This window comes from Xiphophorus hellerii, chromosome 7, assembly GCF_003331165.1.
Source record: "Xiphophorus hellerii strain 12219 chromosome 7, Xiphophorus_hellerii-4.1, whole genome shotgun sequence".
NCBI classification, from domain to species: Eukaryota; Metazoa; Chordata; class Actinopteri; order Cyprinodontiformes; family Poeciliidae; genus Xiphophorus; species Xiphophorus hellerii.
In genome coordinates this window covers 26,323,018-26,350,509 of record NC_045678.1, presented here as the reverse complement: position 1 = coordinate 26,350,509, position 27,492 = coordinate 26,323,018, and the positions used below count along the sequence as shown (strand labels likewise).

At 38.2% G+C, this 27,492-nt stretch overlaps 1 protein-coding gene across 4 annotated transcripts in view; it reads right to left on the bottom strand.

The window, feature by feature from the left end:
- The window catches only part of adarb1b (adenosine deaminase RNA specific B1b), a 131,878-nt gene that overhangs the window by 45,841 nt on the left and 58,545 nt on the right, over positions 1-27,492 (bottom strand). The window contains exon 3 of one of the 4 annotated variants that reach the window (XM_032567437.1): positions 2,837-2,889. The exons of the other annotated variants lie outside the window; for them this stretch is intronic. The gene's annotated coding sequence lies outside the window, so the exon portion shown is untranslated. The remainder of the gene's footprint in view (positions 1-2,836; positions 2,890-27,492) is intronic. 4 annotated transcript variants of the gene reach the window in all.

Sequence of the window (27,492 nt, the reverse complement as noted above, 5' to 3'; positions counted from 1 at the left end):
AAAGAATAAGATTGAGTTTTCAAAAATGAACCACTCAACATGAAATTTATTTTATAAAAAACTATGTGCAAAAGCATCCTTCCCTTTTGTTAAGTATGGTGGAAGAGCTGGACACCTTATTGAAAGTACAGAGATGTTTTAAAAAATACAAATCTGGTGGCCTCTGCCTTTAAAATAAAAATGTAAGCCTTTCAGCAGCATAATAACTGAAGAAATGCAACTAAATCAGCAAAGCAATGCTTCATAATGGCATTAAACTTTCTTCTCAGTCCCTAAACTAAAATCCTTCAGAAAACCTGAGGACTGAGCTAAAGAGAAGAGACCAAAAATAGAGGAGTCTGGACCCTATACTGTCTTCAGCAGTAGATCCCAAAGTTAGCAATCAAGGCCCGGTGTTCTTCATGTTTCATATGTTGCCCTGGTTCAACAAACCAAAATCAAATAATGGCTCATGAGCAGAGCTAAGTAAATAGGTAGCTAATTCAGCTGTTTGCATCAGATAATCAGCATTTGTGAAATTAGGTCTGGCACCAGAGATTTTCCATGGTCCATGATCTTCCTCTTAATCTGGGGTCGGGTTGGAGGGACAACAGTAGTCCGAGTAGAAAGCCCCACACCTCTCTCTCCCCAGCTATTTGGATCAGCTCCTCTGGGAGAATCCTAAGACGTTTCCAGGCCAGAAATATAGATCTTCCAGCATGTTTTCCTCTGGATCTCATCCTGATGGAACCCATGCCTCCTTAACAACTCAAGAGAGGTGTTAAGGGGGCCTTAGCACCTCCTTAACACAAGAGCCAACAGGTTCCTCTCGACGTAGAGGAGAAGCGGCTCTACTCTGAGTCCCTCCTGGATCTCTACAGGATAACCCAGACACCCTGCGGAGGAAATTCTTTTCATCCACTTGTATCCGCAGTCTCGTTCTTTTGGTCACTACCGAGAGGTTATGACCACAGACAAGGGTAGGAACGTCAACCGCTGCAGTGGTCACATCACTGAAGATGCCGCCTATCAATCTCACGCTCCATTCCCTCCTCATTCATGAATAAGACACCAGAATATTTGAAGTCCTTGTCAACCGTCAACCTACCAGTTACGGGGGAGATTCCTACCACCATCGCCACTTATCCGGCTCATCCATGTGGGATGTTACAACATATATCTCCTAATTTGGGTTTGTTTTTTCTCAATGAATAATTGTACAAAAAGTCCAAAGAGCTAAAACTAACTGAATCTCCAGACAAATGTGAGAACTAGAAAGCCTCAAAGCCCTACTGTCTTTCTTCTAGATATAGCACCCCGGGACAGGGATGATAGTGCAGGAATGCAAAACGAGAAGGGGGGAGAATAACAGACATTAAAGCCTGAGAAGTACAAAGGAAAGAGAGGCGAGCATATTGAGAAAAACCCTCGAGTGAGAACATAAGATAAAGAAATGAAGAAAAGCTCAGCTGAGACGTGGAAATTAAGACAGGGAAGCGGAATGAGGCGAACAGGAGGAGTTAAGAAAGGCTTTCTCCAAAAATACTGATGAGACACAATAGAGCAAAGATGTAGTGTTTCTTTAGGTTCAGCTGCTTCACATTAAATATACTTAAAGTGCTGGTTAAAGGTTAAGTGAATGAGAGGAAGGTACAGGCTAACAGATTCAGGTTAATGTTTGTGGGGCAGAGAATAAGTATGAGAAAGTAAATGACGAACATAAATATACTCCAGACGCAAATTCATTCATGCTTCTGTGTGCAGGCCAACCATAACTTCAGCTGGCCAACTTCCATCACCACTGCCTTGGCTGACTTACATGTGCTCTGAGTGTGCGCTACTTTATTTTCCCCAAATCAAGACCATAACAACCATTTCCCTAAGAATTTAAATTTATAGACCATGCACATTCTGCGAGCCAGCAACAATAAAGTCCAAGAAGCATGTGATATTGTAAAAGTTGTGAAAAGAAAACCCCGCTCGGAGCGCTCCCGGCCTTGGCATTTGAAGCACTGACTCAGAGGAGATGCGGAGAGAAGCTGTGGTCACCCAGAATGAATTCAAGACGCTCCAGCTGACCTCCTGGTGACTTTTAGTGTGGTTTGACAGTGAAACAAGATCCTTGACAAAAACAAGCTCTTAAACTGTTTTAAAGGGAGGAAATCCAGGCTACTGTGGTCAGTTTGAATGTTCAACTAAAATGCACAGAGATCTAAGAATAATCCAAGTGGGAACAATATTTTCCCCCCTTCTTCAAGTGTTTTCAAAGATGCTTGTATGAATTATAAAATCTATTTCCAAGGATGGAATATGACTTAACAAGTGTTTCATTGAAGCTTACTTTACCCTCAATGCATTTATTCTGAATTCTCCAGCTTCTTCCCCAAAGCAGATTAGTGAGAAATTAACAGTATTCTCTACTTTAGTGAAGATGTATGGAAATATCTTGAATAAATTCATATCTTATGAATTTATTCAAATTTTGTTCATAATCCCACAATGAAAAAAAAAATAAAAATGAAAAATCAACATTTTAATTTAAGTATATTAATAATTCAGTGGGATCAGAATCCCGTGTTAAAAAATAGCATATAACTAGTGCCACAATTAAGGCACCTTAAACAGCATAACTACAGCTAAATTTAATTTAGCATATTTTCACTTATTCTTTGTATAAACTACTTATTAGTAGTCCTTAACTTTTTGTCTGTCTGGGGATTAAAGAAAGAGGCTTACTTTAGAAGAGTATTTGTTATGCTTTAATTTCATAAAATTATGTGGGAAAAGTGAAGTATGTGGTGCATGCAGTACTGTATTTAAATCCAAAATCCTTTCTTTATGTTTTTTTCCAACCTACCAGACTTTCCTGGTTCTTTGAAGCTGGTCTGGATCGATAGTTCTTCTGGCTTTCTAAAGATCCAAAGAAAGTATTTGTTTTAGGGCTGCAGCGGCGCCAGGAAAACATGTAACTGAGACACTATTGTATGAATATTCTCATCATATCGCTTACAATCTTCACCACTTTTTGTTAGCATGTCAGCAATCAAAGACAGACATTACATGCATGGCCATGAACTACAAATATACTACTAAATATTGCATCCAAGCAGTCCTTTTGAATTGCAATATTGCTAATAAGATAAATGAGATAAATTGTTGTGACTCAAAATGTTGCAGAGCTCTACTTTTTAAAATTTTGCCTGTTTTGATTCCACATATGTGCCATTCACTAGGATAGATTGGGATAAGTGAAAAAAAAAATCACATCTTAGGGTTCAGATTCAAATCTTTAGTTGGAGAATGTTTACTTGTTGTCTAAAAACAAATAATTGTTTTTTTTTTTTTTAAATAAGTCTATTCTGGTTTGTAAAGTGACCAGATTAACTTGTGCTTGTCTCTGGGCTATAAATATGATGTGAAATTGAGATTAACTTCTCCTTTCTGCTCATCAAAATGGGAAAGACAAGAAAAAATGCTACTGAATGATGTCTTGATTTCACAAGTCAGCAAATAGATGCTCAAAACGCATCTATTTCCAGTCACAGCAAAAATTTTAAAGAACTGTAGTTGTAATATTTAAGACTGTACGCAGACCCAGCTTTGTATTCAGACAGAATGGTGACTCAGATTCAAAGATTCATTGTTAGAGAATTCCCAACTATTAAATATGGGGAAGGATCTGGCATGCTGTGGGTCTATTTCCTTTATAAATAGTTTCCTGTCAGATTTGCTGCAAATAATGACCAGAAAATCCTTTAAAATATATTCTAATAAATAAATGAGATTTTAAATGTCAGTGAGTCATTTCTGGTTGAAAAAAGCATGACAAACCATAATAAAATAAAATAAACTTCTTTTATGGTCATCTCAGCTCCTAGATCTAAATCCTATTGAAAAGCTCACAAGAGGACCAGGATTCTGGATGATCTAGAAGGACTCCAAACTTGTAAAATGTTGTTGTAAAAAAATATTATAAAAATTTTAAGCGGCTAAAACAAATATTTCAAACCATGGGATTTCTTTCCAGTGGATGAGAACAATTAAGAGATAAATTTATTTTAAAGATTTTCAAGCATCTTCTAAAAAGAGCAGAGTATTGTACCAGAAACAGGTTTAGGATACAAAACCCAATGGAAATAAGTGCTAAAAAAATACTTTAAACTGGAAGCAATTTAAACAAGCTGATATTTAAAAAAACAACAAGCAAAAGAAGAACCAGTTGAGATGGAGAAAAGAACAACCTCACCTTCAATAAACTTTTAGATTCTGAAGAGCCTCTGAAATACATTTCTTTGCAGCCTTATTTCAACTCCAAGTTCAAGCAGTTATCTCAAAAGGAAAACAAGTGAAAAAGCAAAACGACAGATACGCGTGTGTCCTGCAGCACCTCAATATCCGAGAACGAACGCAGATGAAAAACATCCAGACAGACCAGAGTGGAGTCTCATTGCCTTGTGAGGAAGTCAGCAAAACTCACACAGTTTGGCGAGAGGGAGACGGTGCGAGAGATTAGGAGAGACAGAAGGGGTGAGCCTTTGTAGCTGCAGACCTCCTCTCAGATCACACCACAGGCCAAAGAAAAAAGAGAAAGAACTTGATACCATATTGGACCGTAATTACGTTTGAGAGGCTGGGCATGTTAGAAATGGGGTGTTATGAAAGAAAAACCAGTCAACTGATAAGAGGAGTGCGTGACTGTAAACCATGGCTCGCGGTATTCAGCCAAAAATTAGGCCAGTGGTTTAGTAACGACTGGCCACACACACCATTAACACTGACCCCTCCCGCTGACCTACCTTTGGTGCAATGACAAAAAATGTTTTAATCAAACTCTAAATTACTTTTCCTTGCGGTAACGCATGCTTTTTAAGTCCTTTTCTCTGACAGTTACTGTGACATCATTCAGTTCAGATATAAAGTGGGACGTGTGTCAGCAGAACTGCTTTTGTTTTTCAGAGAGACGCCGGATGACTGCGTCCACTTTGTGTCCCTAGAAACGCATTACCCCATGGTAATGTTTTTGTTTTACTTGTATTTCTCCAGCAGAGGGCAGCACAGTAACAAGAACAGCTATAACTGTGCTGGAACGCAAGATCATAATCAAATGTAGATTTTAGTCAGCCGACCTGCAGGCTTAAATTATTTAACATTTTGTTAAGCAAATTTTTTGAGTCTAAAATAAACTTACAAGCCTCTTTACTCTGATTTAGGGAAATTATCTTATCTGCAACAAGCCTGTCTTTATTAGAAAAGTCAGAAAAGTGTCTAGCTTTTTATTTAACAGTGAATTAATCAGCCTGAGATGGGAATCTACAAATTTTCCCACATTGGTTCAGATTGGTCATCAATCTGAGCTTATTGGCCTCTTACTGGCCCCTATAATAAAGATTAAAACCAAGAACTCCCAACATTGTGCGTCTATAAATTCTTAAACCATCAGCTTTCACTTTGATAGACTTATAATGAGTTTATTAACAATTATATGAAGAAAATGGGTATGTGCTTTGATGAATAGAGGATAAAAGTGTAACTCCTCAATTTTCATTTGTTTTCAAAACTTAAATGACTTAAAGAATATTGTTTTCTCTCTTTCTCCTTTAAGTAAAACTAATTGGTCAAAATTGGAAGTAGCATCTCATATTCCAAAGAAATTCAGAAATTGGTTCAGGCCTGGAAAAGACCTGGCTGCTACATCTCTTCAACTCCTTTTTCCTTCTACATCAAACTCCGCTTCTATTATTTTCTTCTGCATTTGAACATGTGAAATATGTACTGTGTTTAGTCTTCTGTTCTGAAGCTCCAACATATTCTTTTGGGGTGCTTCTAATTTAACTTTTTGGTAGTTTTATGCCTTTTTAATGCAAAAAGAAGGTCTGTTACATGATATTTACTACCATTATTCACCAATTTATTTAGTATCTACATTGACAACCAGTGGTTTAAAGTAATTTATTAAAATCTACAGATGGTCCACTGAAAGAAAAGGTGGTTATATGTCTCATGTACAAGTTATCCATTAGCAGAAGGAGATACTTTACTCTAATTTTACTTCATCGGGTAGGGTCATAATCTCAGATTTTGTAACATGAACCATGCAGAACATGGATCAGGACAACAATCAATAGAAATGAGCTGCATTCTGAAGCCAGCAGATCATTTGTCACCACCATTCATTAAAGACACATTCCAAGAGAAATAGATCGATGTGCAAAAGATAACTAAATGGGTGCAAATTGGTTTGGAAAATGAAAGTAGGAAGGGAGGAAAAGGAGAAGTGTGGGTAGGAAAAGGTCAAAAGTTAAACTGAGCCAAAACCCTTTTCAGTCTATGTGCATGAATCCCTTTTTCTTGCACTTGCTTCATCTTTTAGATGCAGTCAACTGGGAAAACGAACATCTTTCCTCACACTTTGAGCTGAATCACCATCCTGACTGGGTGTTGTAATGCTTCCTATTGTTTTACAGCTCCCTTTGCTGTGGCGGCGCTTCCTGCCAGTGAGTCAACAGCAACAATCTGTAAGTGTCAAAAAGCACTTGCTTTTATGTATCTCTTTAAAACAAATGTTTGAAGTTGCAGATGTCAGCTATAGAAATGCAAATTACAAAGCAGACATTACAAAATGCGGACAAGAGGAACAATTGCTGTCGACAATGGCATCCGTATGGTTTCTAAGCCAAATGAAGTCAATATTATTTACCAGTATGTTGCATATTCAGATTGATTTAGTTAGAGAGGAGTTCAAGTTTGAGTAAGCAACTCAAAACATAAAGCATAAGGTATGAAATTTCCATTAATGGCATATTTTCAGGATTACAAAACAGACAAGAAAAAAACAAAATGCTGAAGGATGCAGCATGCTAGTTGTGCTATCGCTACAAGCTAACGCTATAAGCCAGTGCTAACTACTGTAACTTCTATATCTATTTATATTTCCTTTATTTAACCAGGTAAACCCCGTTGAGAAAAAGATCTCATTTTCAAGAGGGACCTGGGCAAAAAAAATGTGCAATACATAGCAATGTGAACTGTTTCTGACCCCAAAGCAACCTGCATACGCTGAAGAAAAATGAAGATGTTTCACAGTAAGACACTGTTTATGGAAAGTAATAATTGGTGTCGCCATATTGGGATCAATTTTAAAGTTGTTGAGCAGTGGAAAAGTCAGATTTGGGTCACAATTGCTTGCTGTGTGAACATAGCCATATACGTATTTTCATCAAACAACGGATGAATGGTGCCCAGTTGATGGTTTTGCCGAAATTAAGGAAGGTAAAATTGTGCCATATTGTAATTAATTACATTTTTAACTCTTATCTAAAAAGAACCCTGTTATTTTAAGTTTCTGTGGTATTACAAAAAATATTGAGTATTTTTCTTGGAATTTTTTGTACTGTGAGAGCCCTACTACATTAATTTTTTTCAAGAAGTCAGAGTTATTTTGAGTTGAGCAGAGGTCATAATCAAACTGAAACTGCTACATATGTATATGTTTGAATTTTGCCCACAGATGCCGTTCACCTGGTTAGATCCATGATGAATCTGACCAGCAGTAAGGATTTGGATGTGTGTTGTGAACTCCTGGTGAGGCTTCGCTGAAGCAGGTGACGAAGCAGCTGGTGGCTCAGTGGAGTATCACAGAAGCCACATGGCCTCAACATATTTGCCAGCAGTGAAGGTTAGTGGTGACATAGCAAAATAAGATTAGAATTAAGGTGGAGAAAAATGAACAAATTTTACTTAAAAAAAAGCATCATTTATTGAGAAGTGTAGATTAAATGTGGCATCACTGAAAGCTAAAACTGTCTTTTTTTATCAGCAAATGAGCAGAGAAGGAAAAGCTATCCATGAAGGTGGTACATTTCTCTAAAATTGGACTCCAGAGTGAAACCTCTGACAGCAGATTTCAGGACAAACCATCAGCTAAGCTCACTACTTTTTCCCCCAAAAAGAAGAGTGCAATTCAGATTGAATTTTAAATAATAAGGGCTGTGAGTAGAAAGGAGTTAATTCTTCCCATGGGAGTTCCCACCAGTTCCGAGCCCAACCATGAACTCTTACTACTGACTTACTGGGTGTGGTTCTCTCTTTAACCAAACCTCCAGTTCTCTCCCTGATTAGGCTGTGTCCGTGTCGTTGCCTGTGGCACTGGGATTTTTGGCTGAAACATGACAAGAATCTTTGTGTGTGTGTTGGCAGACACACATATGTGCATATATATATACTTGTCAGCTCAATACAGGCGAACAATAGACCACTCTATGTTTGTCCTTGCTGCCAAGACGGACAAAAGGGCAAAGCCAACAAGTTGTAATAGAGGAAGGGCGAGAAAAGGGCAGCAGAGAGCAAGCCAGCAGAGCTATTTTCAAATTCAAGGTGCTTTTTGCACATATTTAAGACTGATTTAAACTGAGTCACAGATGATGTTGCTGCACAACACAGAAAGCATGTCAAAATGCATCACGCCTCTTCGGACTCTGTTGCTTCTCCAGTTTTATTCTAGCATAAACAAGGTGCTGCAGTGACTGCTAATAAAGCTGAGCTATTTTGATTTTCTTTCACAGCTGTCATGGTGTTCCCTCATTTCAACTCTGATCCTGCAGAGCTGCAGCAGGAAGGAGAAAACTCTTGTTTTCATAGAAAAAGCGACTAAACCAACATGGTGTGAACAAGTTCCTGCTTTTGAGCAGGCTGGATGTTGATGGATGGACGGATGGATGGATCATTTAAACAATTGGACAGGAAATAAACAAGTTTCTGTTTCAATATTTACTCAAACTGAATAGGAAAAAGTCCTTATCCTTTTCTAGGAACTGGAGGATCAAGACAGTGCTGTAACAAAAGATTATTTGATTATTCTGACGATTAAGCATTTAATTGGATATTTTTTTAAAAAGGTCAAATTCTAAAGATTTTTCACTTAACCTCTTAAGCTTGTTTTAAATTATACTACATATACATTACAGATATAAATAAAAGAAATAATTAAAATCTTTTCTTTTTAAAGAAGAAAACATTTTATTCCCCTACATGTAATAAAATACCATTCCCTTAGTGAATTTGAACAGGGTGAAGCTAAAACTTTGCCACTTGAGGAGTTTCGGGTAAAATATTTGTACAGAAAGGTTTTTTTTCCTTCTTAAACATGATATGTGTAAATATTTTTGCACAGTTCTGCTTAAGTACTGCTTTGAATATGTTGTGTTTTTTCAGCAAATGGCCTTTTTTCTGAGTCTGCATTCTCCAAGTAAAATTTCTAAATTAGTTGACAAACTATTTAAATAATCAATTCATTGCAATAAACCATTTCAGTCCTAGATCTGGGGTCTTGGTTTAATGAATCTGATGTCACCCTTCATTGGCATGAAGATGTTTAGATATAAGTTTGAACTGGGAGGTGTTGACACCATTTATGTGACAGTGATTTAAAACGACCGACAGCAAGCAGTCAATCTTTCAGCAGAGATCCAAGGACGTTTTAGGAGCACACAGACGAGATGATGAATAGCATGTCGGAGACGAGCCGTGCCCGCTCTCCGCCCTTGAAAACACACAAAAAACCCCGCTTCATAAGTTGCTCATTATCCACAACAGGGGTACCCAGCCAGAGTCCCATCATGCTGAAAAAGCACATTTGCTCTCACTTGCATTGTCCTCTCCCTCTTTGTTGTATTTGTTATATGTTGCAACGAACACGTCAGCAATTTTTGCTGTGACGAACGAGCCTCTTCTCAGCCAATTTATCTTTCTGGCCTGCTGGGTGGCCATGTTGCTGGCGCAACTTTCCATTTCCTGTGTTTCACAGAAGTGGGGAGGGGGCATTAAAACCACAGGAAAAACACAAACAGTGTAAAAACACAGATAAGCTGGTGTGTAAGGCTACAACTGACATAGTGTGCCTAAAATTACAACGTTTTAACAGTCAGCTTAATTTCAGTTTCACACAGACCCGGTGGCAATAAAACACCCCCACAAGAGATCTTTGCTGCATTGCAATGCGGCGTGACATTGAGGATAATTACTGCACTGAAACACACCTGACTGCAGCTAAACACCCACAATCACAGAGAGGAAAGTCAAAGTGGCCGCTTCCTGTTTGAAAACAAAACGCAGTTCCAACATTTTACGAGTTCTTTGGTTATCAGCCCACGTACTGCTGTAGTATTCTCAGTTTTTCTGATCTTACACCCTTGTGGTTTGAAGTTGCATTGATTTATTTCTCTTGGACCACTTCAGGACAAGAGAACAGTGTACACAAGAGGATAAAAAATAACATGGGGGGAGTTTGGAGGTAAATCTCTTCTTTTTTGCCATCACTGCACATTTCTTTTTATCATAAGTTTTTGTTCAAACTGCATCATTACTTAAAGCAACCATCTGGTTTTAGTAGTGAATGTTTGCAGCCTGTAAATATTAAAGGGGCTTTATTTTGTCTTTTCAGGGACATAATGTAACTTAATGGCTCAATCAACTATGTTACCTAAAGTTGCTATAAAAATGCAGTATCTACCAAGTTACTTAAGAGAAATATGACTTTGCAATCTGACTCCATAAAATTGGTCTTCATCTCTTTAAGAAGCTTCTGTTCCTTACGATACTCTGCCATCAGCACATCATCACAACAACGCTCCTCCATTATGTCATTTAAAACTGCTCTTAGGAACATCGACTTAGGAGCATGGAACTGCAGACGTACATTTCCATGAGGCGTTTGCTAATTGCTGCTGTCGTTAGTCTGAAGGAGCTGAGTTGTTGAGAGGTGCTCTGTGAGGCAGAAGCTTGTCTGGTGACTGCAGCTCTGAGGAAGACCTTTATGGAAATAGGCAGTACTTTGTGAGCGCAAGCCTTTAAAGAATGAAAGCAACACTCCAGGTATGATTTCAATGAGGGAATAACATTATAAAATTATATAGAGCTCAAAAAAGTGATCTTGCATAACGTTTTCTTCTTTTAAAGACAAAAACAACCAACTACGAAATGGTTTATAACAAAATAACAACTCCCTGTCAAGAAAAGGCATTACTTTTTGTCCAGGAAATAAATTAATTCTTGTAATTTAACAGCTGTAACAAAGGTTCAAACATATCTTAAGGGTTATCAGAGCAATGGAGCATTAACAACTGGTCAGTAGTCATGTTTAGCTGCAGCTGCAAATTCTCTCTGTCGGTTTTGTTTGACAGCACTAACTGGATTGACTAACCCTCTAAAAAATGGGAAGTGAAGGCTTAAAAAATGTATCATTAGATGTACACAACTTGAGAAATTCTTTTGGACACAAGTCTAAACAAATGCACATTCCAAGAGCCTCCATCCAACAACTGGTAGAAAGTATCTACATGTTTTACTACTTTGCCAAGTCTTAGGGAAGATTCAAACTGTCTCTTTCAGATGAAAAGAAATTGGTAATGATGTTCAGGAACAACCCAGGCCAAGTATCACCAAAGCTGCCGTGAACTGGAGACTAACTGAAAAAATGTCTCACTGTCTCAGTGAAAGAAGCAGCTGCTGCAAAAGGGCTACTTTTCAAGCTTCACTGAAATTTGCAGCTGCCCACATGGCCAAAACAAAAGCCTTCTGAGAAAAGGCTTTTACTAGTCAGACAAAACAAAGATGGAGCCATTTGTCCACAATGGCAGGAAGAATGTTTCAGGAAGTTGGGCTAAATTAGTAGTTGTTGGTTGAAAGAATGATCGACGACTACCTTCAAATTCTTCAGCTTCAACTCATGTAAAATACATGTCTAAACTTTGGTGTTCCAACATCTCAATGATACCAACACACACAAAATCTGGTTCTGGAATAGCTAAAACAGGTAAACATGGAATGGTTTTCACAAAGTCTGATCTTTACCCATATAGAAAATTTGGAAATTGCAGTGGACACAAGGCTACTTGTGTTTAAGTTTTCACAAATTCACAGATTTTTCTGTGAAACATAACTCCAAGTTATTTGTGGATAATCATTTTATTTATAATTTCCTCCCAAATTGTTACGCTCCACAACCCGCTCCACAACCCAAGTAGTAGCAGCATATCAGAAGTTCTGCATCTTCAGTTATACATTTGCACTAAAGATGTGACTTCAATCAATTTTATTAGTGATAGAAGTAAGCCTTTCTCCTCTGCTGTTAACATTTATTTGGCAATAGACTTTTAACTCCCATGTATATCTGAAAAAATGCTGCTCATCAACAAAAGCAAAGTCTAATCATTAGATTTAGTCATTAGGAGATGCATCATGAACAGAAACTAAAGGTGTCTTGCAAATGTTTGGCAAATACTAAAAGATGAGTAATTTGATGAACTTCCAATTCTTTTTGAAACACACGGGTTAAAATATTTGCAGTCTGCTACTATAAACAACCAATTAATCACAAATGTTGGTCTGCAGCTGTAAAACTTTGAAAAGAGTCACGCAGTAACAGAACTGCTACATCAGGAACGTTTGAGGGTTCATACCCAGCAAATATCCAGGTGTCCTGCCCAGGTGGATCTCTGCATGCGGAGCACCTTCGCAGGTGCACGTTTTAAAGCGAGTCTGAGAAACAGTTTGTTCCTTTTCTCTATCGACTATCTGGGTCAACCATCTGGGAAGCTGCCAAAGCCTTGGCAAAGTGGGCAGGTGGCCATCACAGCTGGCTTATGACCAAAAAAAAAAAAAAAAAAAAAAAACTTTACATAGAGACACAAAGATAGAAAAATCCAGAACCACCAGGTAAGATCTGTACTGCAAACTCCCAGAGCTGAAATTCAGCTCAGCTACCTGAGTCTGGATGAGACTCTTTGGGATGAAATTTTATAACTACACTAAATGGGATCAAATACATTTAAATGAAGGCATACTTGTGATTTTTGAGTCAGAGTTTACTGCTTCACTGCTCAATCTCACATGTCAGGAAGGAGGGTTTAGAGCTCATAAAGACTCAATCCGGCCTCACACATGCTCTCAGAACCTCTTTCTTCCCCGCTCCTCCAGCTGAACAATGGCAGAGCAAGCTTTCCCAGACCCCTTCTATTCACCGGTCCTGGATCGGATTACCACAGAGGAGCTGAAAAACTAGGCCACCTCATGTTGTGTTCACATGTGTGCGTCTTATGATAGTAGAAGATGTGGGGATCCGGTAAAGTAGGTTACATCTTACACCTGGTAACTAGAAAAACTCTTTTGTGAAAATGTATCCTTCGCCCGGGAAACCTGTTCCTGCATGAATGCAATCAATTCATTTGCCGTTTATTGTTAAATTTCGTAAAAATGTTGTGTCCTAAACTGCAAAATAGAAAACAAAATCAGCCACAGCGGCGCAATAAAGCTGAAGGGGGAAAAACATCCGCCAGCAGGTAGTCTTTAACAATTTATTAGGCTAGGGTTGGGATTTGGAAGCTGAAGTGCTGTGGAATGATGGTAAATCTGATTTGTAGCTGGTTTTCCTGGATCCATGTTGAATGCTACCTGCAAACCCCTCTCCATGGAAGTATAAGACACTGATTTTATACCATCTAGTAGACAGTATCATTCTCGGGATATAAAAAAAACTTGGATTTTACTGTGACAGGTCTATTTAGCCCCCCCTTTTGCTGATCCAGGACTTCCACTCAGAGATGCTCATTCCGGCAGTGGAGAGCTCTGATTTGGTTATCTGAAGCAGAACAAGAAAACCAAATCAAACATTGAAGACGTCAAGCTGAACACCAGTATGACTCTATTTGTAAGTAAGGAACCAGCACACAGAAAAAAAAAAGTTTTTGGACAGCATCAGTACCGCTGTAAATATAAAAAGATCTCCTGGTGCCATGCGGCCAGGTCAGAACCTATAAAGTGGAAATGAGGCATAGACAGACATGCCTTTGGCGTTGAGATACTTTCCCTTATTTACAGTTAACAGAAAATACAAACGGAAGAGGAGTTTAAACTGGGAGACTCCTAAAACAAAATGCTAGAAATATTAAATCAATTAGAAATATTTAGTACTCTGTCATCTACAAACTACACCATTGGTTAAGGGTTATTCCAATAGGTACATCCTCTCAAAGCTCTTTTCTATGAGATAATGTGTTTGGTCTTCTCCAGAAGGTAGGATTCATACCAAGTCTTAACATTTGGTTGAGAATCTCTTTAAAGTATGCATCTCTGTTAAAGTGTTCATAAACGTTAAGCACTGAGTCAGTCTGAACAGTGTAGGATGGTGGAACATCTTCCTGGGTTTGCCATCTGTTCAAGGCTGCCCAAGGCTCGTCGCCTAGTGACGTGTGAGCAAAGCTGGTCTGACTTGTGGGCAGTCTGCCTTCTGTCCATCTACATGTTTAGTGAAATATATATGTTATACTTCACAGAAGTATATACATAACATATTAGCCATAGACACTCAAAAAGATAAAAAAAAATCATGTTTAAAATTCATAAAAATCTACACTGTTAAAAAATAGCACAATCACTACATGCTGTAATCCAAATTATTCATTAGTTCAGTTAGATTTAGAGCTAAATCTTTTACAACATTCTTTCATTGCATGTACGAAAGCTATTCTTTGCCAAAGTCAACATCCAGTCCATTATTTGATCTCTATTTGTGAGGTTGTTAAAGATTTAAAGCCATTAGGCTACAGAACTGCATTTGACATTTCCTTTGACCATGCAGAGGCCACAGTTACATAAGGGTTACTATTTTAGATTGGCAGATTTCAGCCAGTGCTGCTCTGGTAATGGGCAGGTTTTTATCACAAATACAACTGATGAACAGTGTTCAAGTTTCTCTTTGTGTTAAAACAGAGCTAAAAAGATGCATATATGCTCCAATAAAAGCACAATTCAGTTTATTTTTTCTGCATTTACTATAACGCTCAAAGAAACAACTGTTTGTCCACAAAGCTGCACGGCATTGCACTGGGGTAGATCTGTGGAGTTATCTAAAGGACAAATGATTTATTAGCAACTTGCTGACTCAGGAGGGTTTCAATGTCATTTAGCCTTTTGGTCATCCAAGGTGAACCAGAAGCTGGGGCTGAGAGAACGAGGGAGCAGATGACAGAGAGAGACCATGTGTACCCAAGAGAGCTCTGGTGAGTCAAAGTGGAGAGAGATAAACCAAATCAAAACAACTCATGCACATCTATGCTGCTAAGACCTCTTTCTTTATTATTTGTTTTAAAGGTTAACAAAACAAAATCCAGACAGGAAACCTTGAAATTTCATAATCAGGCTGATTGCATTTACAAAAATGCAGGTTTTATGATTAAAAGCAGAAATACACTCGACCCTCGTCTATTCATGGTTCAGTATTCGTAGAGATTTCTGTGGAATGTAACTTCAAATTATTGATAAGAGAATCTGCCTATTTGCAGTATTTTTCCATAAAGTATACATAAAATATTCAAAAGACAATGGAGCTTGTCCGCTCAAGGAACGCTTATACCTTAGGAAATTATTTTTCCAAAATAGAATGATTAATACCTTTTTCTCTAATTATTCATGGTCATTAGAAAGGTTCCTCACAAATAAAGTTGGGCCAGGTTTCATTTGCCTGTTTGACAGACTGTACCTTCACTACAAATGCATGTTGCCATTTTATCCCTTCTTACTTGTCTTTTACCCACATTCCATGTGTTGCATATTTCTTTATTTCTCTAGTAATGTAAGTACTTATTAATCCATAATCACAAATATCACAAATTTTGATAACATTATTTTCTTATGTTTTATTATCATTGATTGTGATTCGGATTTTCAATTAAATCTGTTGACTCTTACAGTATTCAAAAACATATAATCAAACCAAAGAAGCCATTAGTGATCAGCTGATCACTAATGGTTGATCACTGCTAGATGTCATTTATTGGCATCCTATAACTGTAAAATAAGCAGATTAAAACAAACCCTACCTTAAACTATTTGTTCTCAAAGTTGGCATTAAATGTCCACAAGGTTGGTACAAATTGGTTCCTTAGGCAAAAATGCAAATTTTTTTAATGCCTAAAAGAATCAAAACTCCAAAAGCACTTCCAGTTTTTTATTTATTTAGCTACGATGAGGACTGTAATTATCTTAAAATCTACATATTATTTTACATAGTATAATTTGCTGTGGAATCTGATTTCTGTAAAGAAAAATCACTTAGAGACCCTTGCTATGCATTCTGTGTAGTACTACAACACCTCAAAGAAAATGCACCTATTCAAAAATAAAGGGCTATTATTTAATTCCTACTACTATATTTTTAGTCTCACTGAATCTGTAAACGTATGATGATTAAATTATCCTTCTCAACATTTTCCAATGTAAATACACAAGCTGGGAGTGTAGTTTCACATTCAATAAAACTAAAATATATAAGAAGTCTGACATTCATGTTTTTATTTTAAGTTCTTAAAAAAGAGTGCCAATAAGATCTGTTTTCTTTTCAGATTTTTTTTTGTTTTGGCAAAATGTGTGAAGTAAGTTTGCACTACTTTTCAGCCAATAATCTAAATTTATTTAGTGTGGGAGGTTGCAGAGAAGCACTGTGGGTGGAAGCTAATGTGTGCATATGGGAACATGCGAAGGACTGAAAATATTTTTGTGAGAAAGGAGCCAACGACAATTGGTTTGTGAGCTTAAAAAACTGCTTCACCATGTTTGGGGCTGTTTTTCACTGATGGTTTGGGTTTTACAGATGTATTTTTGGCACCATTCTGAAATCTCCTTCATAAATCCATAGCTGGGATGTGTCTCTTACCTACAGGAATTGTATGTGAAAAACAGAGTTTTCAAGAAGACGTTTGATCTGCTTAACGTTGTCTCTGGAAGTAAATTTTTTTCACTCAAGCCTCTTCTATTGGAAATAAAGGTCATCTTTTACAGATGACTTAATACCTCTTCTTTAAACCTACAATAAACCAATCAGACAAAAAATTATAACTACTGGCAGATAAAATAGCAAGCTGCTTTCCTATGATTAAGATAACCTTCATTTTAACTTAAAAAATGAAGTTTTTGAAGTTAAAAACACTTCAAGTGGTTGTAATGTGGACTTTTGCCCACCCACCTCACCAGTTCTACAGGTTTCCAATCAAAACCTGTTCACACACAAACTGAACTCCCTCAAAGTAACAACACAATCTCAGTAAGACAAAATGTTTCTCTACCCTGCAGTTACAGTGATAGATCTGGACTGCTGAGCCATTAAGTAACTGATTTTATCAACCAAAGAACATAAGAGAAAAGACATTTGTTTCTGCAGAGCAAGAGACCAATATCCTCACATCACATCTTCTCCAGTAAATGCTTCATCTTCTCTGATGTTTTCTCAGTTTCTCTGAAAACCAAAACTGTAGGACATGGTGAACAGAGATTTTTTTTTACATATCATGAAACAACTGCTCACTTTTTGCATGTCCTCCCACTACCTCCTGCAAAAAAAACAACAACAGTGGAGCCAGGTTTCTGGGTTTTGGCAGATGTTATCACCACCTACAGGTGTGGGTTTTATTATGCAGCACTGCTGTTAGAAAGTGATCACAGATACTTGGTAACAACAGCTTACTCCTTAACATCAGACAGTGTTTATAAATGCTTTTTACATTACTCCTCAGATCAATGTTTATGAACATCACTACACATTGAAGCTACACATGCTTTCAAGAATAATTTATAATCGCCAGAAGAAAATATTAACACCTGATGAAGTTGTAAGCAAAGTTGCAAATAGCGGTTAGAAATTCACCAAAAAACAGCAACAAAGAACACAACGCCACTAAACTGATAGCTTTAAAACATAACATTCATAACTGTTTTACTACTAATCCATCTTTCTAATTGCACCAATAGACCACAATGCCTGATAAAATTAATTATTTGCTCCATTCCATCAAAGAGTACATGCTAAAGCATCACTAAGGGAAAAAAACGTAGTCTGAGACATTCAGCTAGCCAGGAGAAGTCCAGACCAATCAATATGGTGCATTGTGAGTCTGTCTTGGAGATGCAATCACAATCCAGACAGACCCACTACGGTAAACTGATATGGTCGAAGGAATCTGACCATTCAGCACAACTCCTATGGCTGTAAAATCAACATCATAGAGTCACAGTCTCAAAAGCACAAATACTACTCTCCGTTATCGTTCCAACAGTTACCTGAAGTAGTGCGCCAGTGTTGCTAACAGGATACAATCATTTCCGGACATTACGACCTTACACCACAGCCCAAAACACTCAGTGACTCAGCAGCCAAACAAAAGACCAGTGGGATTGTAATTTTAAGACATGTGGTCATATTGTTTTGCCTAGTTGTTTTGTTTTCAATTTAATTTGTATTCAAGCCACATTAATTTGAATGGCGGAACAATCAATTACTGAAATGTCTTCCATCATCTCTGTTTAAGTGCATCATCATGACTTACGACAGTCTAATCAGTTCAAACAGCCTCTCTTTGCACTATTGGACGTACAGTATGAGACTGGTTGTGTGTGTGTTAGTGTGTTTTGCAGACTTATTTGTGGCAAAGAGTAGCAGCAGATGTGAGCGGTAATTTGGAGCCCCAAGAGACTCAGCAGTGCTTTACAAAGCATTATGGGTAAATATCCCGTCATTAAACCTAACTGGACTTCAATGACATTTTTCCTGTTTCCCACAAACACAAAGACATGTGTGATATAACAATTTAACTGTGAATGTGTATTTATGGTCTAAGTAACTGATTCTGCATGAAAAGTGAGCACTACAGATCAAATGTAAATAGCTGAAAGTGTTGTGGTAAAATGCTCAAAGTCACATTTACATAACTACGTTCCAAACCAGGGAGCAGATCACACTAAGGGTTCTATGTCAGATTTCCATACTATGCCAGTCTAAAACTTATAATTTTGAAATCGTTGTCCACTTGTAAATATAAGTTTGAAGGAAGGAAGGAAAGAAGGACGAAAGAATGGAAGGATGGATGGATGGATGGATGGATGGATGGATGGATGGATGGATGGATGGATGGATGGATGGATGGATGGATGGATGGATGGATGGATCGTCGATCCAAGCAACTTGGATTGACGGAGAAACATTTTTTCCCAGGAAGTTTTCTTTTCCCTATTTATGCAGACCTGGAAAACACTTAAATCAACTTCCAGTTATCCAATGAAACCATTAAAGGTAGTAAATTAATGCACTTCAAAGCCTTAAACACTATAAAAATTAAATCTACAACATCAAGGCCTTCAGGCCAAAAGCATTTTCATGATATACCATTAGTCCAATACACACACTGTGCTTATAATCTGGAGGACATGCAGTTGTTGAATTGAGATGATGTAATGAGACAAAACAAGAACAAAAGGTGGACAGTGGCAAAAACTCAGAGACAGGCAGACAGAATGCTGGCAGCGGCTTTTCTGATGTGAACGGGGTCATGAGCAGCCAGAGCCATTTCGCTCTACCATTATTTTAGCTCCTATTAGTGCTCACCAGAGGCTTTTGAGAGCACCTAGGTGGAGTTCAGATTTAGCAGAACCAGTAAGGGCGCACTTGATACCCACTAACTATTCTCAAATGTCTTTCCACCTATTCTTCTATCACCCAGAGAGACACTAAAAGTCTGGCGTTCAATCCGGCGAGCAGATAAAATCTGATCAGCACTGCCCCAGAGGAGAAATTTCTAAAAAGTAGAGAAGAGAAAGCAGGATGAAGTTATTAAATGCTAGATCCCAACACCAGAACAAGTCCCGCCCACGGAAAAAGAGCTTGCAAAGTTAGGAACAACTCCGCAGCTGAATGAAAATGTTGAAACAAACCATCAGCTCATAATGCCATATGACTGTTTTAAAGTGCACTTAAACACAACTGCAAATTTCTGTCAAAATCCACATGCAACATTCAACAGGATGACATTTGTCGTTTCATCAGATCTATTATTTATACAGCGACTGAGTAGTCACAAATGGACTGGCATACAACCGCATCACAACACAATAGGAAGTACGTGGTTTACAAGAGTGGAAAAAAAAGAAAAACATGTTTGAAAAAAACAGCCAACAGATATTGGAAAAGAAAGAGCGATAAATGTAGCATGGTTTAAATAAAATCTAACTGCTGTATGAATGTCATGTGGCAAGCAAATAAGTAATCTGTTTGTTCTTATTTTGTTTTTAATTAGAAATTTGTCAAAACAATAAAAAAAAGTAGGTGAATCTGTTACAATTTAGTGGCATGCAGCTCACTTAAAGGCCTGCACCAAAGTCCTGCCAAACTCTTCAAACCAAGAATCCTTCTTCACACAGAATACCTCTGGGACATCTGGAAACAAATGAACTTGCTTTGCCTTTTTTGGCTGGAACAAGCCAAGTAGCCCACAACAGCCCACCTACTGCCAACATAAAAGTTGATGATGGCTCACCGTTACTACATTGATGTTCTTCAAACATCAATCAATCAATCAAATTTTATTTGTATAGCACATTTCAGCAGCAAGGCATTTCAAAGTGCTTTACATCATTACAAACACAGAAACACAATGCAAGATAGAATCAACAATCAAAACACGACATTAGGTCAAGTTCCATCAATAAATTTGTAATTGGTTACATTTCAAATACAATCCTAAACAGGTGGGTTTTTAGTCGAGATTTAAAAGAAGTCAGTGTTTCAACATGATGGATTATAAGAAGAAAAAAAAAGACTAATGTTCCGTTAAGGTAGAATAACGTAGAATATTTTAAACAAGTAGTATTGTCTTTGTGCTAAAATCTCATCAGCAATCATTGATGCAAAAGTGCTTCGCGCAAGAGTCTACAACTCCATTCCACCTGTCCCACTGTCCTGCAACCACTGGATGTGTCCCTCCTCCAACACACCTGAATCAAATGCATGATTAATGACCAGGCTCTCACAAAGCTTGCTGACATGCCAAGGAGGTAATTCAGCCTTTTGCATCAGGTGTGTTGGAACAAAGATGCATCCAAAATCCCCAGGAGCGTAGTACTTGAAGACTGGAGTTGCAGACTGCTGTTCGACTGAATTAAACTCAATGTCATGTTCAAGAACTCAGTTTAATATGTCATGGAGCCTTATCTTGCTGGAAGTATTCATCAGAAGATTGGTGCACTGTGGTTGTAAAGGGATGGACACGGTCTCCGAAAAGAAGAAAATATCCCCCAAATAATTACTGACTTTTCTTCTACCTCGGTCATGGACTTGTTGGCTTCTACGTCTCTGTCTTCAACCAAATCAAAAGATTCAAAAACGACACTGGTACTGTCATCCAGAGAGATACTCAGATGAATTTTCAGTCATTGGGTGTTCCAGAAATGGTCAAGTAGTGCCCTCTTTGCCTCCCCATTCTGTGTACAGAAGTAAGGTGTAGAGGCAGCTGAAGAAACTGAACTAGAACGAGACTGTAAGTCCAAATGGCGTCAGCCCCAGGGTCTTGAAGTTCTGTGTGGAGCAGCACCTCTTCAGCCTTCAGCCAGTACCAAAAAAAAGCTTACCCATCAGTCCTCAGTAAGTCGAGACCTGTTGCACTGACATCCTGCATTATGACAGCCAACAGAATTCAACCTGATTTGCTCTGTCAGAAACTTTAGAAGACACAGGTGGAGGCCGCAACAATCATCTGGATCAATGACTACCTGACAAATAGACCACAGTTTGTGAGACTGAAGGAGTATTTGTCTAACCAGGTGGTCAGATGTTGAAGAGCACCACAGGCTGGATTCTCTACATTCCTTTTTACTCTGCACAACTTAGCCCTCTCATCCAGAGAAATATTCAGATGAATTTTCAGTCATTGGTGGTACAAGAGGTTAAGGAGTTGAGTACAGAAATATGTTGGACTGCTTTGTGTCATGGTGTGGGAATAATCATCTCATCTTGAATGTGAACAAAAGAGATGATTGTAGATTTGAAAAGACATGGGATTAGGTCAAACCTTATTTTCATCATGACAGAAGAAGTGGAGGTGCTGGTGAAGTACAAATTCCACAGTGCTCACTTGGACAGCAGGATAAAGTAGACTCTTAAGAAACTTGTATAATATAATTTACAATAACATGTACATAATTTCTGATCTCAACATCTGAATTTTTCAGCTGAAATCAAGGTCCAACAAGCCTGAACTTGTTGGACCAGGCATCTTTTATCCAAGCTATTATTGTCCTTTTTTGGTGAGCCTGTATGAACTGTAGCTTTTCTTTTGGATTTTCGATTGTATAGCCATTAGGGGCCGTCTTCTGTTGTTGCAGCAGCCGATCTGCCTCAAGGCTCGACATGTTGTACATTCAGAGATGATATTCTGATTTTCTTGGTTGTAGCGAATGGTTATTTTAGCTACTGTTTCAAGCCCGTTTCTGCTTTGACATCACCAAGGCATTTCTGTCCACATAATTGCTACTTGCTGGATATTTTCTCTTTTCCCAACCATTCTCTGTAAACCTCAAATGTGCTTTTGTGTGAAAACCCTCAGCTATGTCTGAAAGCAACTGAATGTGTGCACCTAATAAAGCGGTTTATGAGTATATAGCACAACAAATACCAGAAACGTTTAAGCCCATATTGCTCAACTCCACTAAAAATGAGTGTGAATGCAGCCAAAGTTAAAATAAAAACTTTGAAAGACCTTCAAAAAACTTGGACAAATACTGATTAGGGCCACTTAAAAAGATTACATGAAAGTCTGGCTGCCTAGAAGCAAAGTACAAACAAACTTATTGGATAAGTGTGCCTTCTATTCATGGAATCTTAAAGTATTTACCCTTGAAATCAGCCTTGACTTTCTGTAATATTTCACGTAATGAGCAGCCGAGGTATAGTCACCTGGTGACCTTCTCTGCACTATGAACATTAATCCTAAAATGATGACTTTTGCTTTTAAAGAAAACAACATATTTTCAGCTGTCCTATCCAAGAGGTTTTTCTATGACTAAAGTGCCAGCCGACCAGCTGGGACACTTTGGCAGTGTGTGTGTGCGTGTTAGAAAGAAAGAGTGTGTGTCCGCATGTGTGCAGCAGTATGTCGATTTGGCAGTGTCGTTCCCCTTATTTCAGTCCTTACATAACGCAGATCATTCTAGAAAAATGTGACAGCAAAACTCATGCCGTGACGCAGTTGTGTTGCCACAGGGGGGAAGACGACATCACAACAGATTGGAAATGTTACTCACTCAATGGAGCCAATAAAACTCACACAAGCGCACACACTTGCATCATAACTCTCCCCAAACAGGGTGCTGAGACGACACATGAGTATTTTGAAATGGCTGCACCTGCTGCTGAGAAAATATCTGTTACTGTGTTTATTTAAAGCGTAGAATTTTATATTTTCACTCATGCAGGATTACTGTTCTCTATGAGGATTTGAGATTGCAGACAGTTTCAGGCTAAAGTCAAGGTCTGCAGTATTGGACCTCTCCTAATAAAAATTATATTGACTCTGCTAACCCCGACTCCACCCTCTGGTGGTTCGGCTAAGCTGATTTTATTTATGAAAGCTAAATCTGAATGCGACATGACCAGCTCCACCAGAGGGAACCGCACTTTTTAAGCGAGACACCCAATACCAAAAACGGTAAAACTGTCTGTTTCTATACATGGAAAGAAAAGGTTTACGAGAAACTGTATTTTGAGGAATTTCTGCAAACTGCAGTGCACCTTGTATACACACTGTTAGGGTCCACATCTGCCCTCGAATAGCTAAAATCTGCAAATACTTATGATTCCCTCTCAAACTAGTTCAAACACCAAATACATATATAATATAATATCCGTAAATACACACAATGAAAACCGTAGTAGAGCTACAGCAGAAGCTAACATTTACAGTCTTCCTCATTGGGGCCTGCCATGCAAAGCAATGGCAGGAACCTATTGCTATTGTCGGAGAAAGTGTTTCTTTAATCTTCTTTATTTTTCTTCCGTAACCGTTAATGCGGCTCGTACCGCTGGGTGCACACCTACAAATGAGGTATCAAAACGTGCAGAAAATTCACGCCATTCCAGCTATTACTTTTGGTGGGATTTGGGCTTAACGTGGCGACATAATTCGCAAAAAACTACGAAAAAAACCCCATTATAAGTCAATGGGAAAAATCCTAGAAATACCCTATTTTTGAGGATTTTCTGTGTCGTCACAATTTCACCTAGAAATGCCATTCAAATTTCATTTTGTAGATACGTCTGTGATCTCTTCGAAAGTGAAGACGGCTCGTCGATACCAGTTACGGTTTGTCCACAATTTGCCTCTAAGCGACCCAAAGTTTCTCATTTTTCCTAAAGTTAGAGTGCGTCTCTGGCTGCTTAGAGTGAGAGATGAAGACAACTTTTTCAGCCCAAATCATTTTTGAAATCGCCATCACGCCCACAAATATCGCACGATTAGTATCAAAATCGGTCCTGACATTGATACGCCTGTCTGCTCCGGTAAAATGTTTTCGAAATTTATCTAGACCGTACGGTTTTCTGTCACGGTGCTTCAGAGCAAAGTCATGCGACAGGATTTTCTGAGGCTGTCTGAGGCTCTCTCCCATGTATTTGAATAGAATTTCAGATCTGGGCACAACATTTCTTTCTCTCATCGCTGTAAATGCTCTGACTGAGGTACAGATATGAATCTCGGGACTATAGCAGAAGACACATTGCCCTCTTATACGCTCGAAACGTTTTTCGAATATGTATTACGGTTCCCGAACACGAAGGATTTGTTTCCAATGCTTTTTTTCAGTAAAACGTGTAGGCTCAAACACACAATTGTGTGTTTGAGCATGTATGACTCACAGCTCACACCTGCTGAGACCATTATTTACCATGGCAACGGAACTCAAGAGGCTATTGGCTGGTGGTCAGGACTACAAATACGCATCGCTGTAGTTCTATCTATCCTCAGTTGAAACAGATCAGGACTGAGAACTGGCCTTTAGAACTAATTGCTGCTATGGGCTGTATATAACTGATTTAACTCAGTAACTGTTACACATGGGATTAGTTTGGAACTTTAAAATTAAGCATGCTGAAAATTTCAAAATAAAAGCCTTGAATATTTTACATGACGTAATTGCTCTTTTTGGCCGTATATGACTTTTTCATCCAAAGCAATGTTACACATGGGATTAGTTCGGAACTTTAAAATGGAGCATAATAATAATTTCAAAATAAAAGCCTTGAATATTTTTACATCAGCTAATTGCTGTTTTTGGCTTTATGTGACTTTTTCATCCAAAGCACTGTTACACGTGGTATTAGTTTGGCCCTCTGAAATGAAGCATACTGAAAATTTCAAAATAAAAGCCTTGCATATTTTTACATCATGTAATTGCTTTTTTTGGCCGTATATGACTTTTTCATACAAAGCACTGTTACACATGGGATTAGTTTGGAACTTTAAAATGGAGCATAATAATAATTTCAAAATAAAAGCCTTGAATATTTTTACATCATGTAATTGCTTTTTTTGGCCGTATATGACTTTTTCATCCAAAGCACTGTTACACATGGGATTACTTCGGAACTTTAAAATGGAGCATAATAATAATTTCAAAATAAAAGCCTTGAATATTTTTACATCATGTAATTGCTCTTTTTGGCTTTATTTGACTTTTTCATCAATTTCAAAATAAAAGCCTTGAATATTTTTACATGACGTAATGAAGCATACTGAAAATTTCAAAATAAAAGCCTTGCATATTTTTACATGACGTAATTGCTCTTTTTGGCTTTATTTGACTTTTTCATCCAAAGCACTCTTACACGTGGTATTAGTTCAGAACTTTAAAATGAAGCATACTGCAAATTTCAAAATAAAAGCCTTTAATATTTTTACATCAGCTACTTGTGTTTTGAGCATTATATAACTATTTTAACCCAAGGACTATTACGCATGGGATTAGTTTGTCCCTTTGAAATGAAGTTTAACAAAACTTCCAAAATAAAAGCCTTGACAACATTTTAAATCGTGCTGAATGGTGCACGTCCACCTCGCTTAACGTTCTTGCGGTTCTCCGCGTGCCACTGATTACGTTGCGGCGTTCTTTAGCGTCCATGCCGATTTGTAGCGTGACGACGCCGGGCCCAAACCCCACGGGCGCGCCTTGGCAGGCCCCGGCTAAATTTCTTCCGAAATTTTCTAGTTTCCATTCTTGCAGTACAAGTAATCGTGGGCAAAAAAAGGCGCTCCTGGATTGGCTGTTTTGTAAACACCAGCATTGCGTCTAGATATCTAAGCTTTCTATGCTGCACTTTTTTATAGTTAACATTCTCTACACACAAAAAAAACTGAATAGGAAACTTTTACGCAAATTTAGAGCTATGTTTCCAAATAAAATTGTGAAGTGAAGAACCCATGAATGCTGAACTACAAATACACAACAGTATACAGTATGCAGCACCATGTCCAAGGGTAAGAAAGTAAAAATTAAGGTAAAAACAACTGTAAAATATTCCATCTCTGGTTTGACCAGTAGCAGTATTTTAATTGGAACCTGCATGCCATTTTCTGATTTGGCTGGTGGGTAACTTGTGTGCCAAAAGTGCTGACAACATTTTGGTGAAAAACATGTTCAGACTGATCTAACTTTCTTTAAGAAAGATAAAGTAGCTGTGTGTGGTAATAAATCATTTCAAAAGGCCATAATATTGTGATGCATCTAAAAAAAATCTGCCAGATTTTTTCCTTGCCAACTGTAGGAGGTTATTTCTTTCATTCGGCAAGCAAGCAGATAAACAGAGAAGCTGCTGCTTTTCTATCCTACTCACATGAACCGTGGGAGGGAGGCAAAAACCAAGAACGGCTTTTTATACATAAATCTATCCATTTTAATCTTGAACGTCATGCAAACTAATGAAAATGATAATATTTAGCTCAATCACAATGAGTGCAAATCTTTATTCCATCTCGCATGTCACTGCTTATTTATTTTAGATTTTAATCTTCATTCTGGGTAAAAGATAAAGCAGATAGGCCCCTGGTGGAACATCCCAGACCAGACGAGGTTTACCACAGCTCTGTCAACACGGCAGCGGCAGCAGCATCTGCGTAATCTATCTCGGCCCTCGCGTCCATTTGCCTGCGACTCCATTCTGCTCGACTGACTCTGTTCACAGACTGAGAGGTTCGCCTTGTCGCGGTCGGGGGGGTGCTGAGCTTGTAGAAAACCTGGAGTGCACACAAACAGCTCATGCATGCACTAAGTCTGATATACATGCTATTAATATTTAAAACCCTGCAGCTCAGTCCCTTATCGCTCCGTTTTCGCCTTGCTTCTGGTTCCCTTACTTCAGCTCCATACGATCCGTCTGGTTGGTAAAAAGCGCCACCTCAGTGAGGCTGTGATTCATTTTAGCATTAACTGCAACTCTCAGAATCTCAACTGAAAATGCTTAATAGGGCATCATTCAGATAAAGTGTTAGAAGTCATTTGCAGTAATCTATCCAGGGTATTTGGAAGTTATTCATTTTTTGCCGTTTAGCCAATATGCCCAAATATGGTTATGGTTTAGAAGAGTTTGCAAACAAGTTGGTCAGTCAGGATAAATCCCGTCTGGCAGCAAAACTAAGACACCAGCTGGGA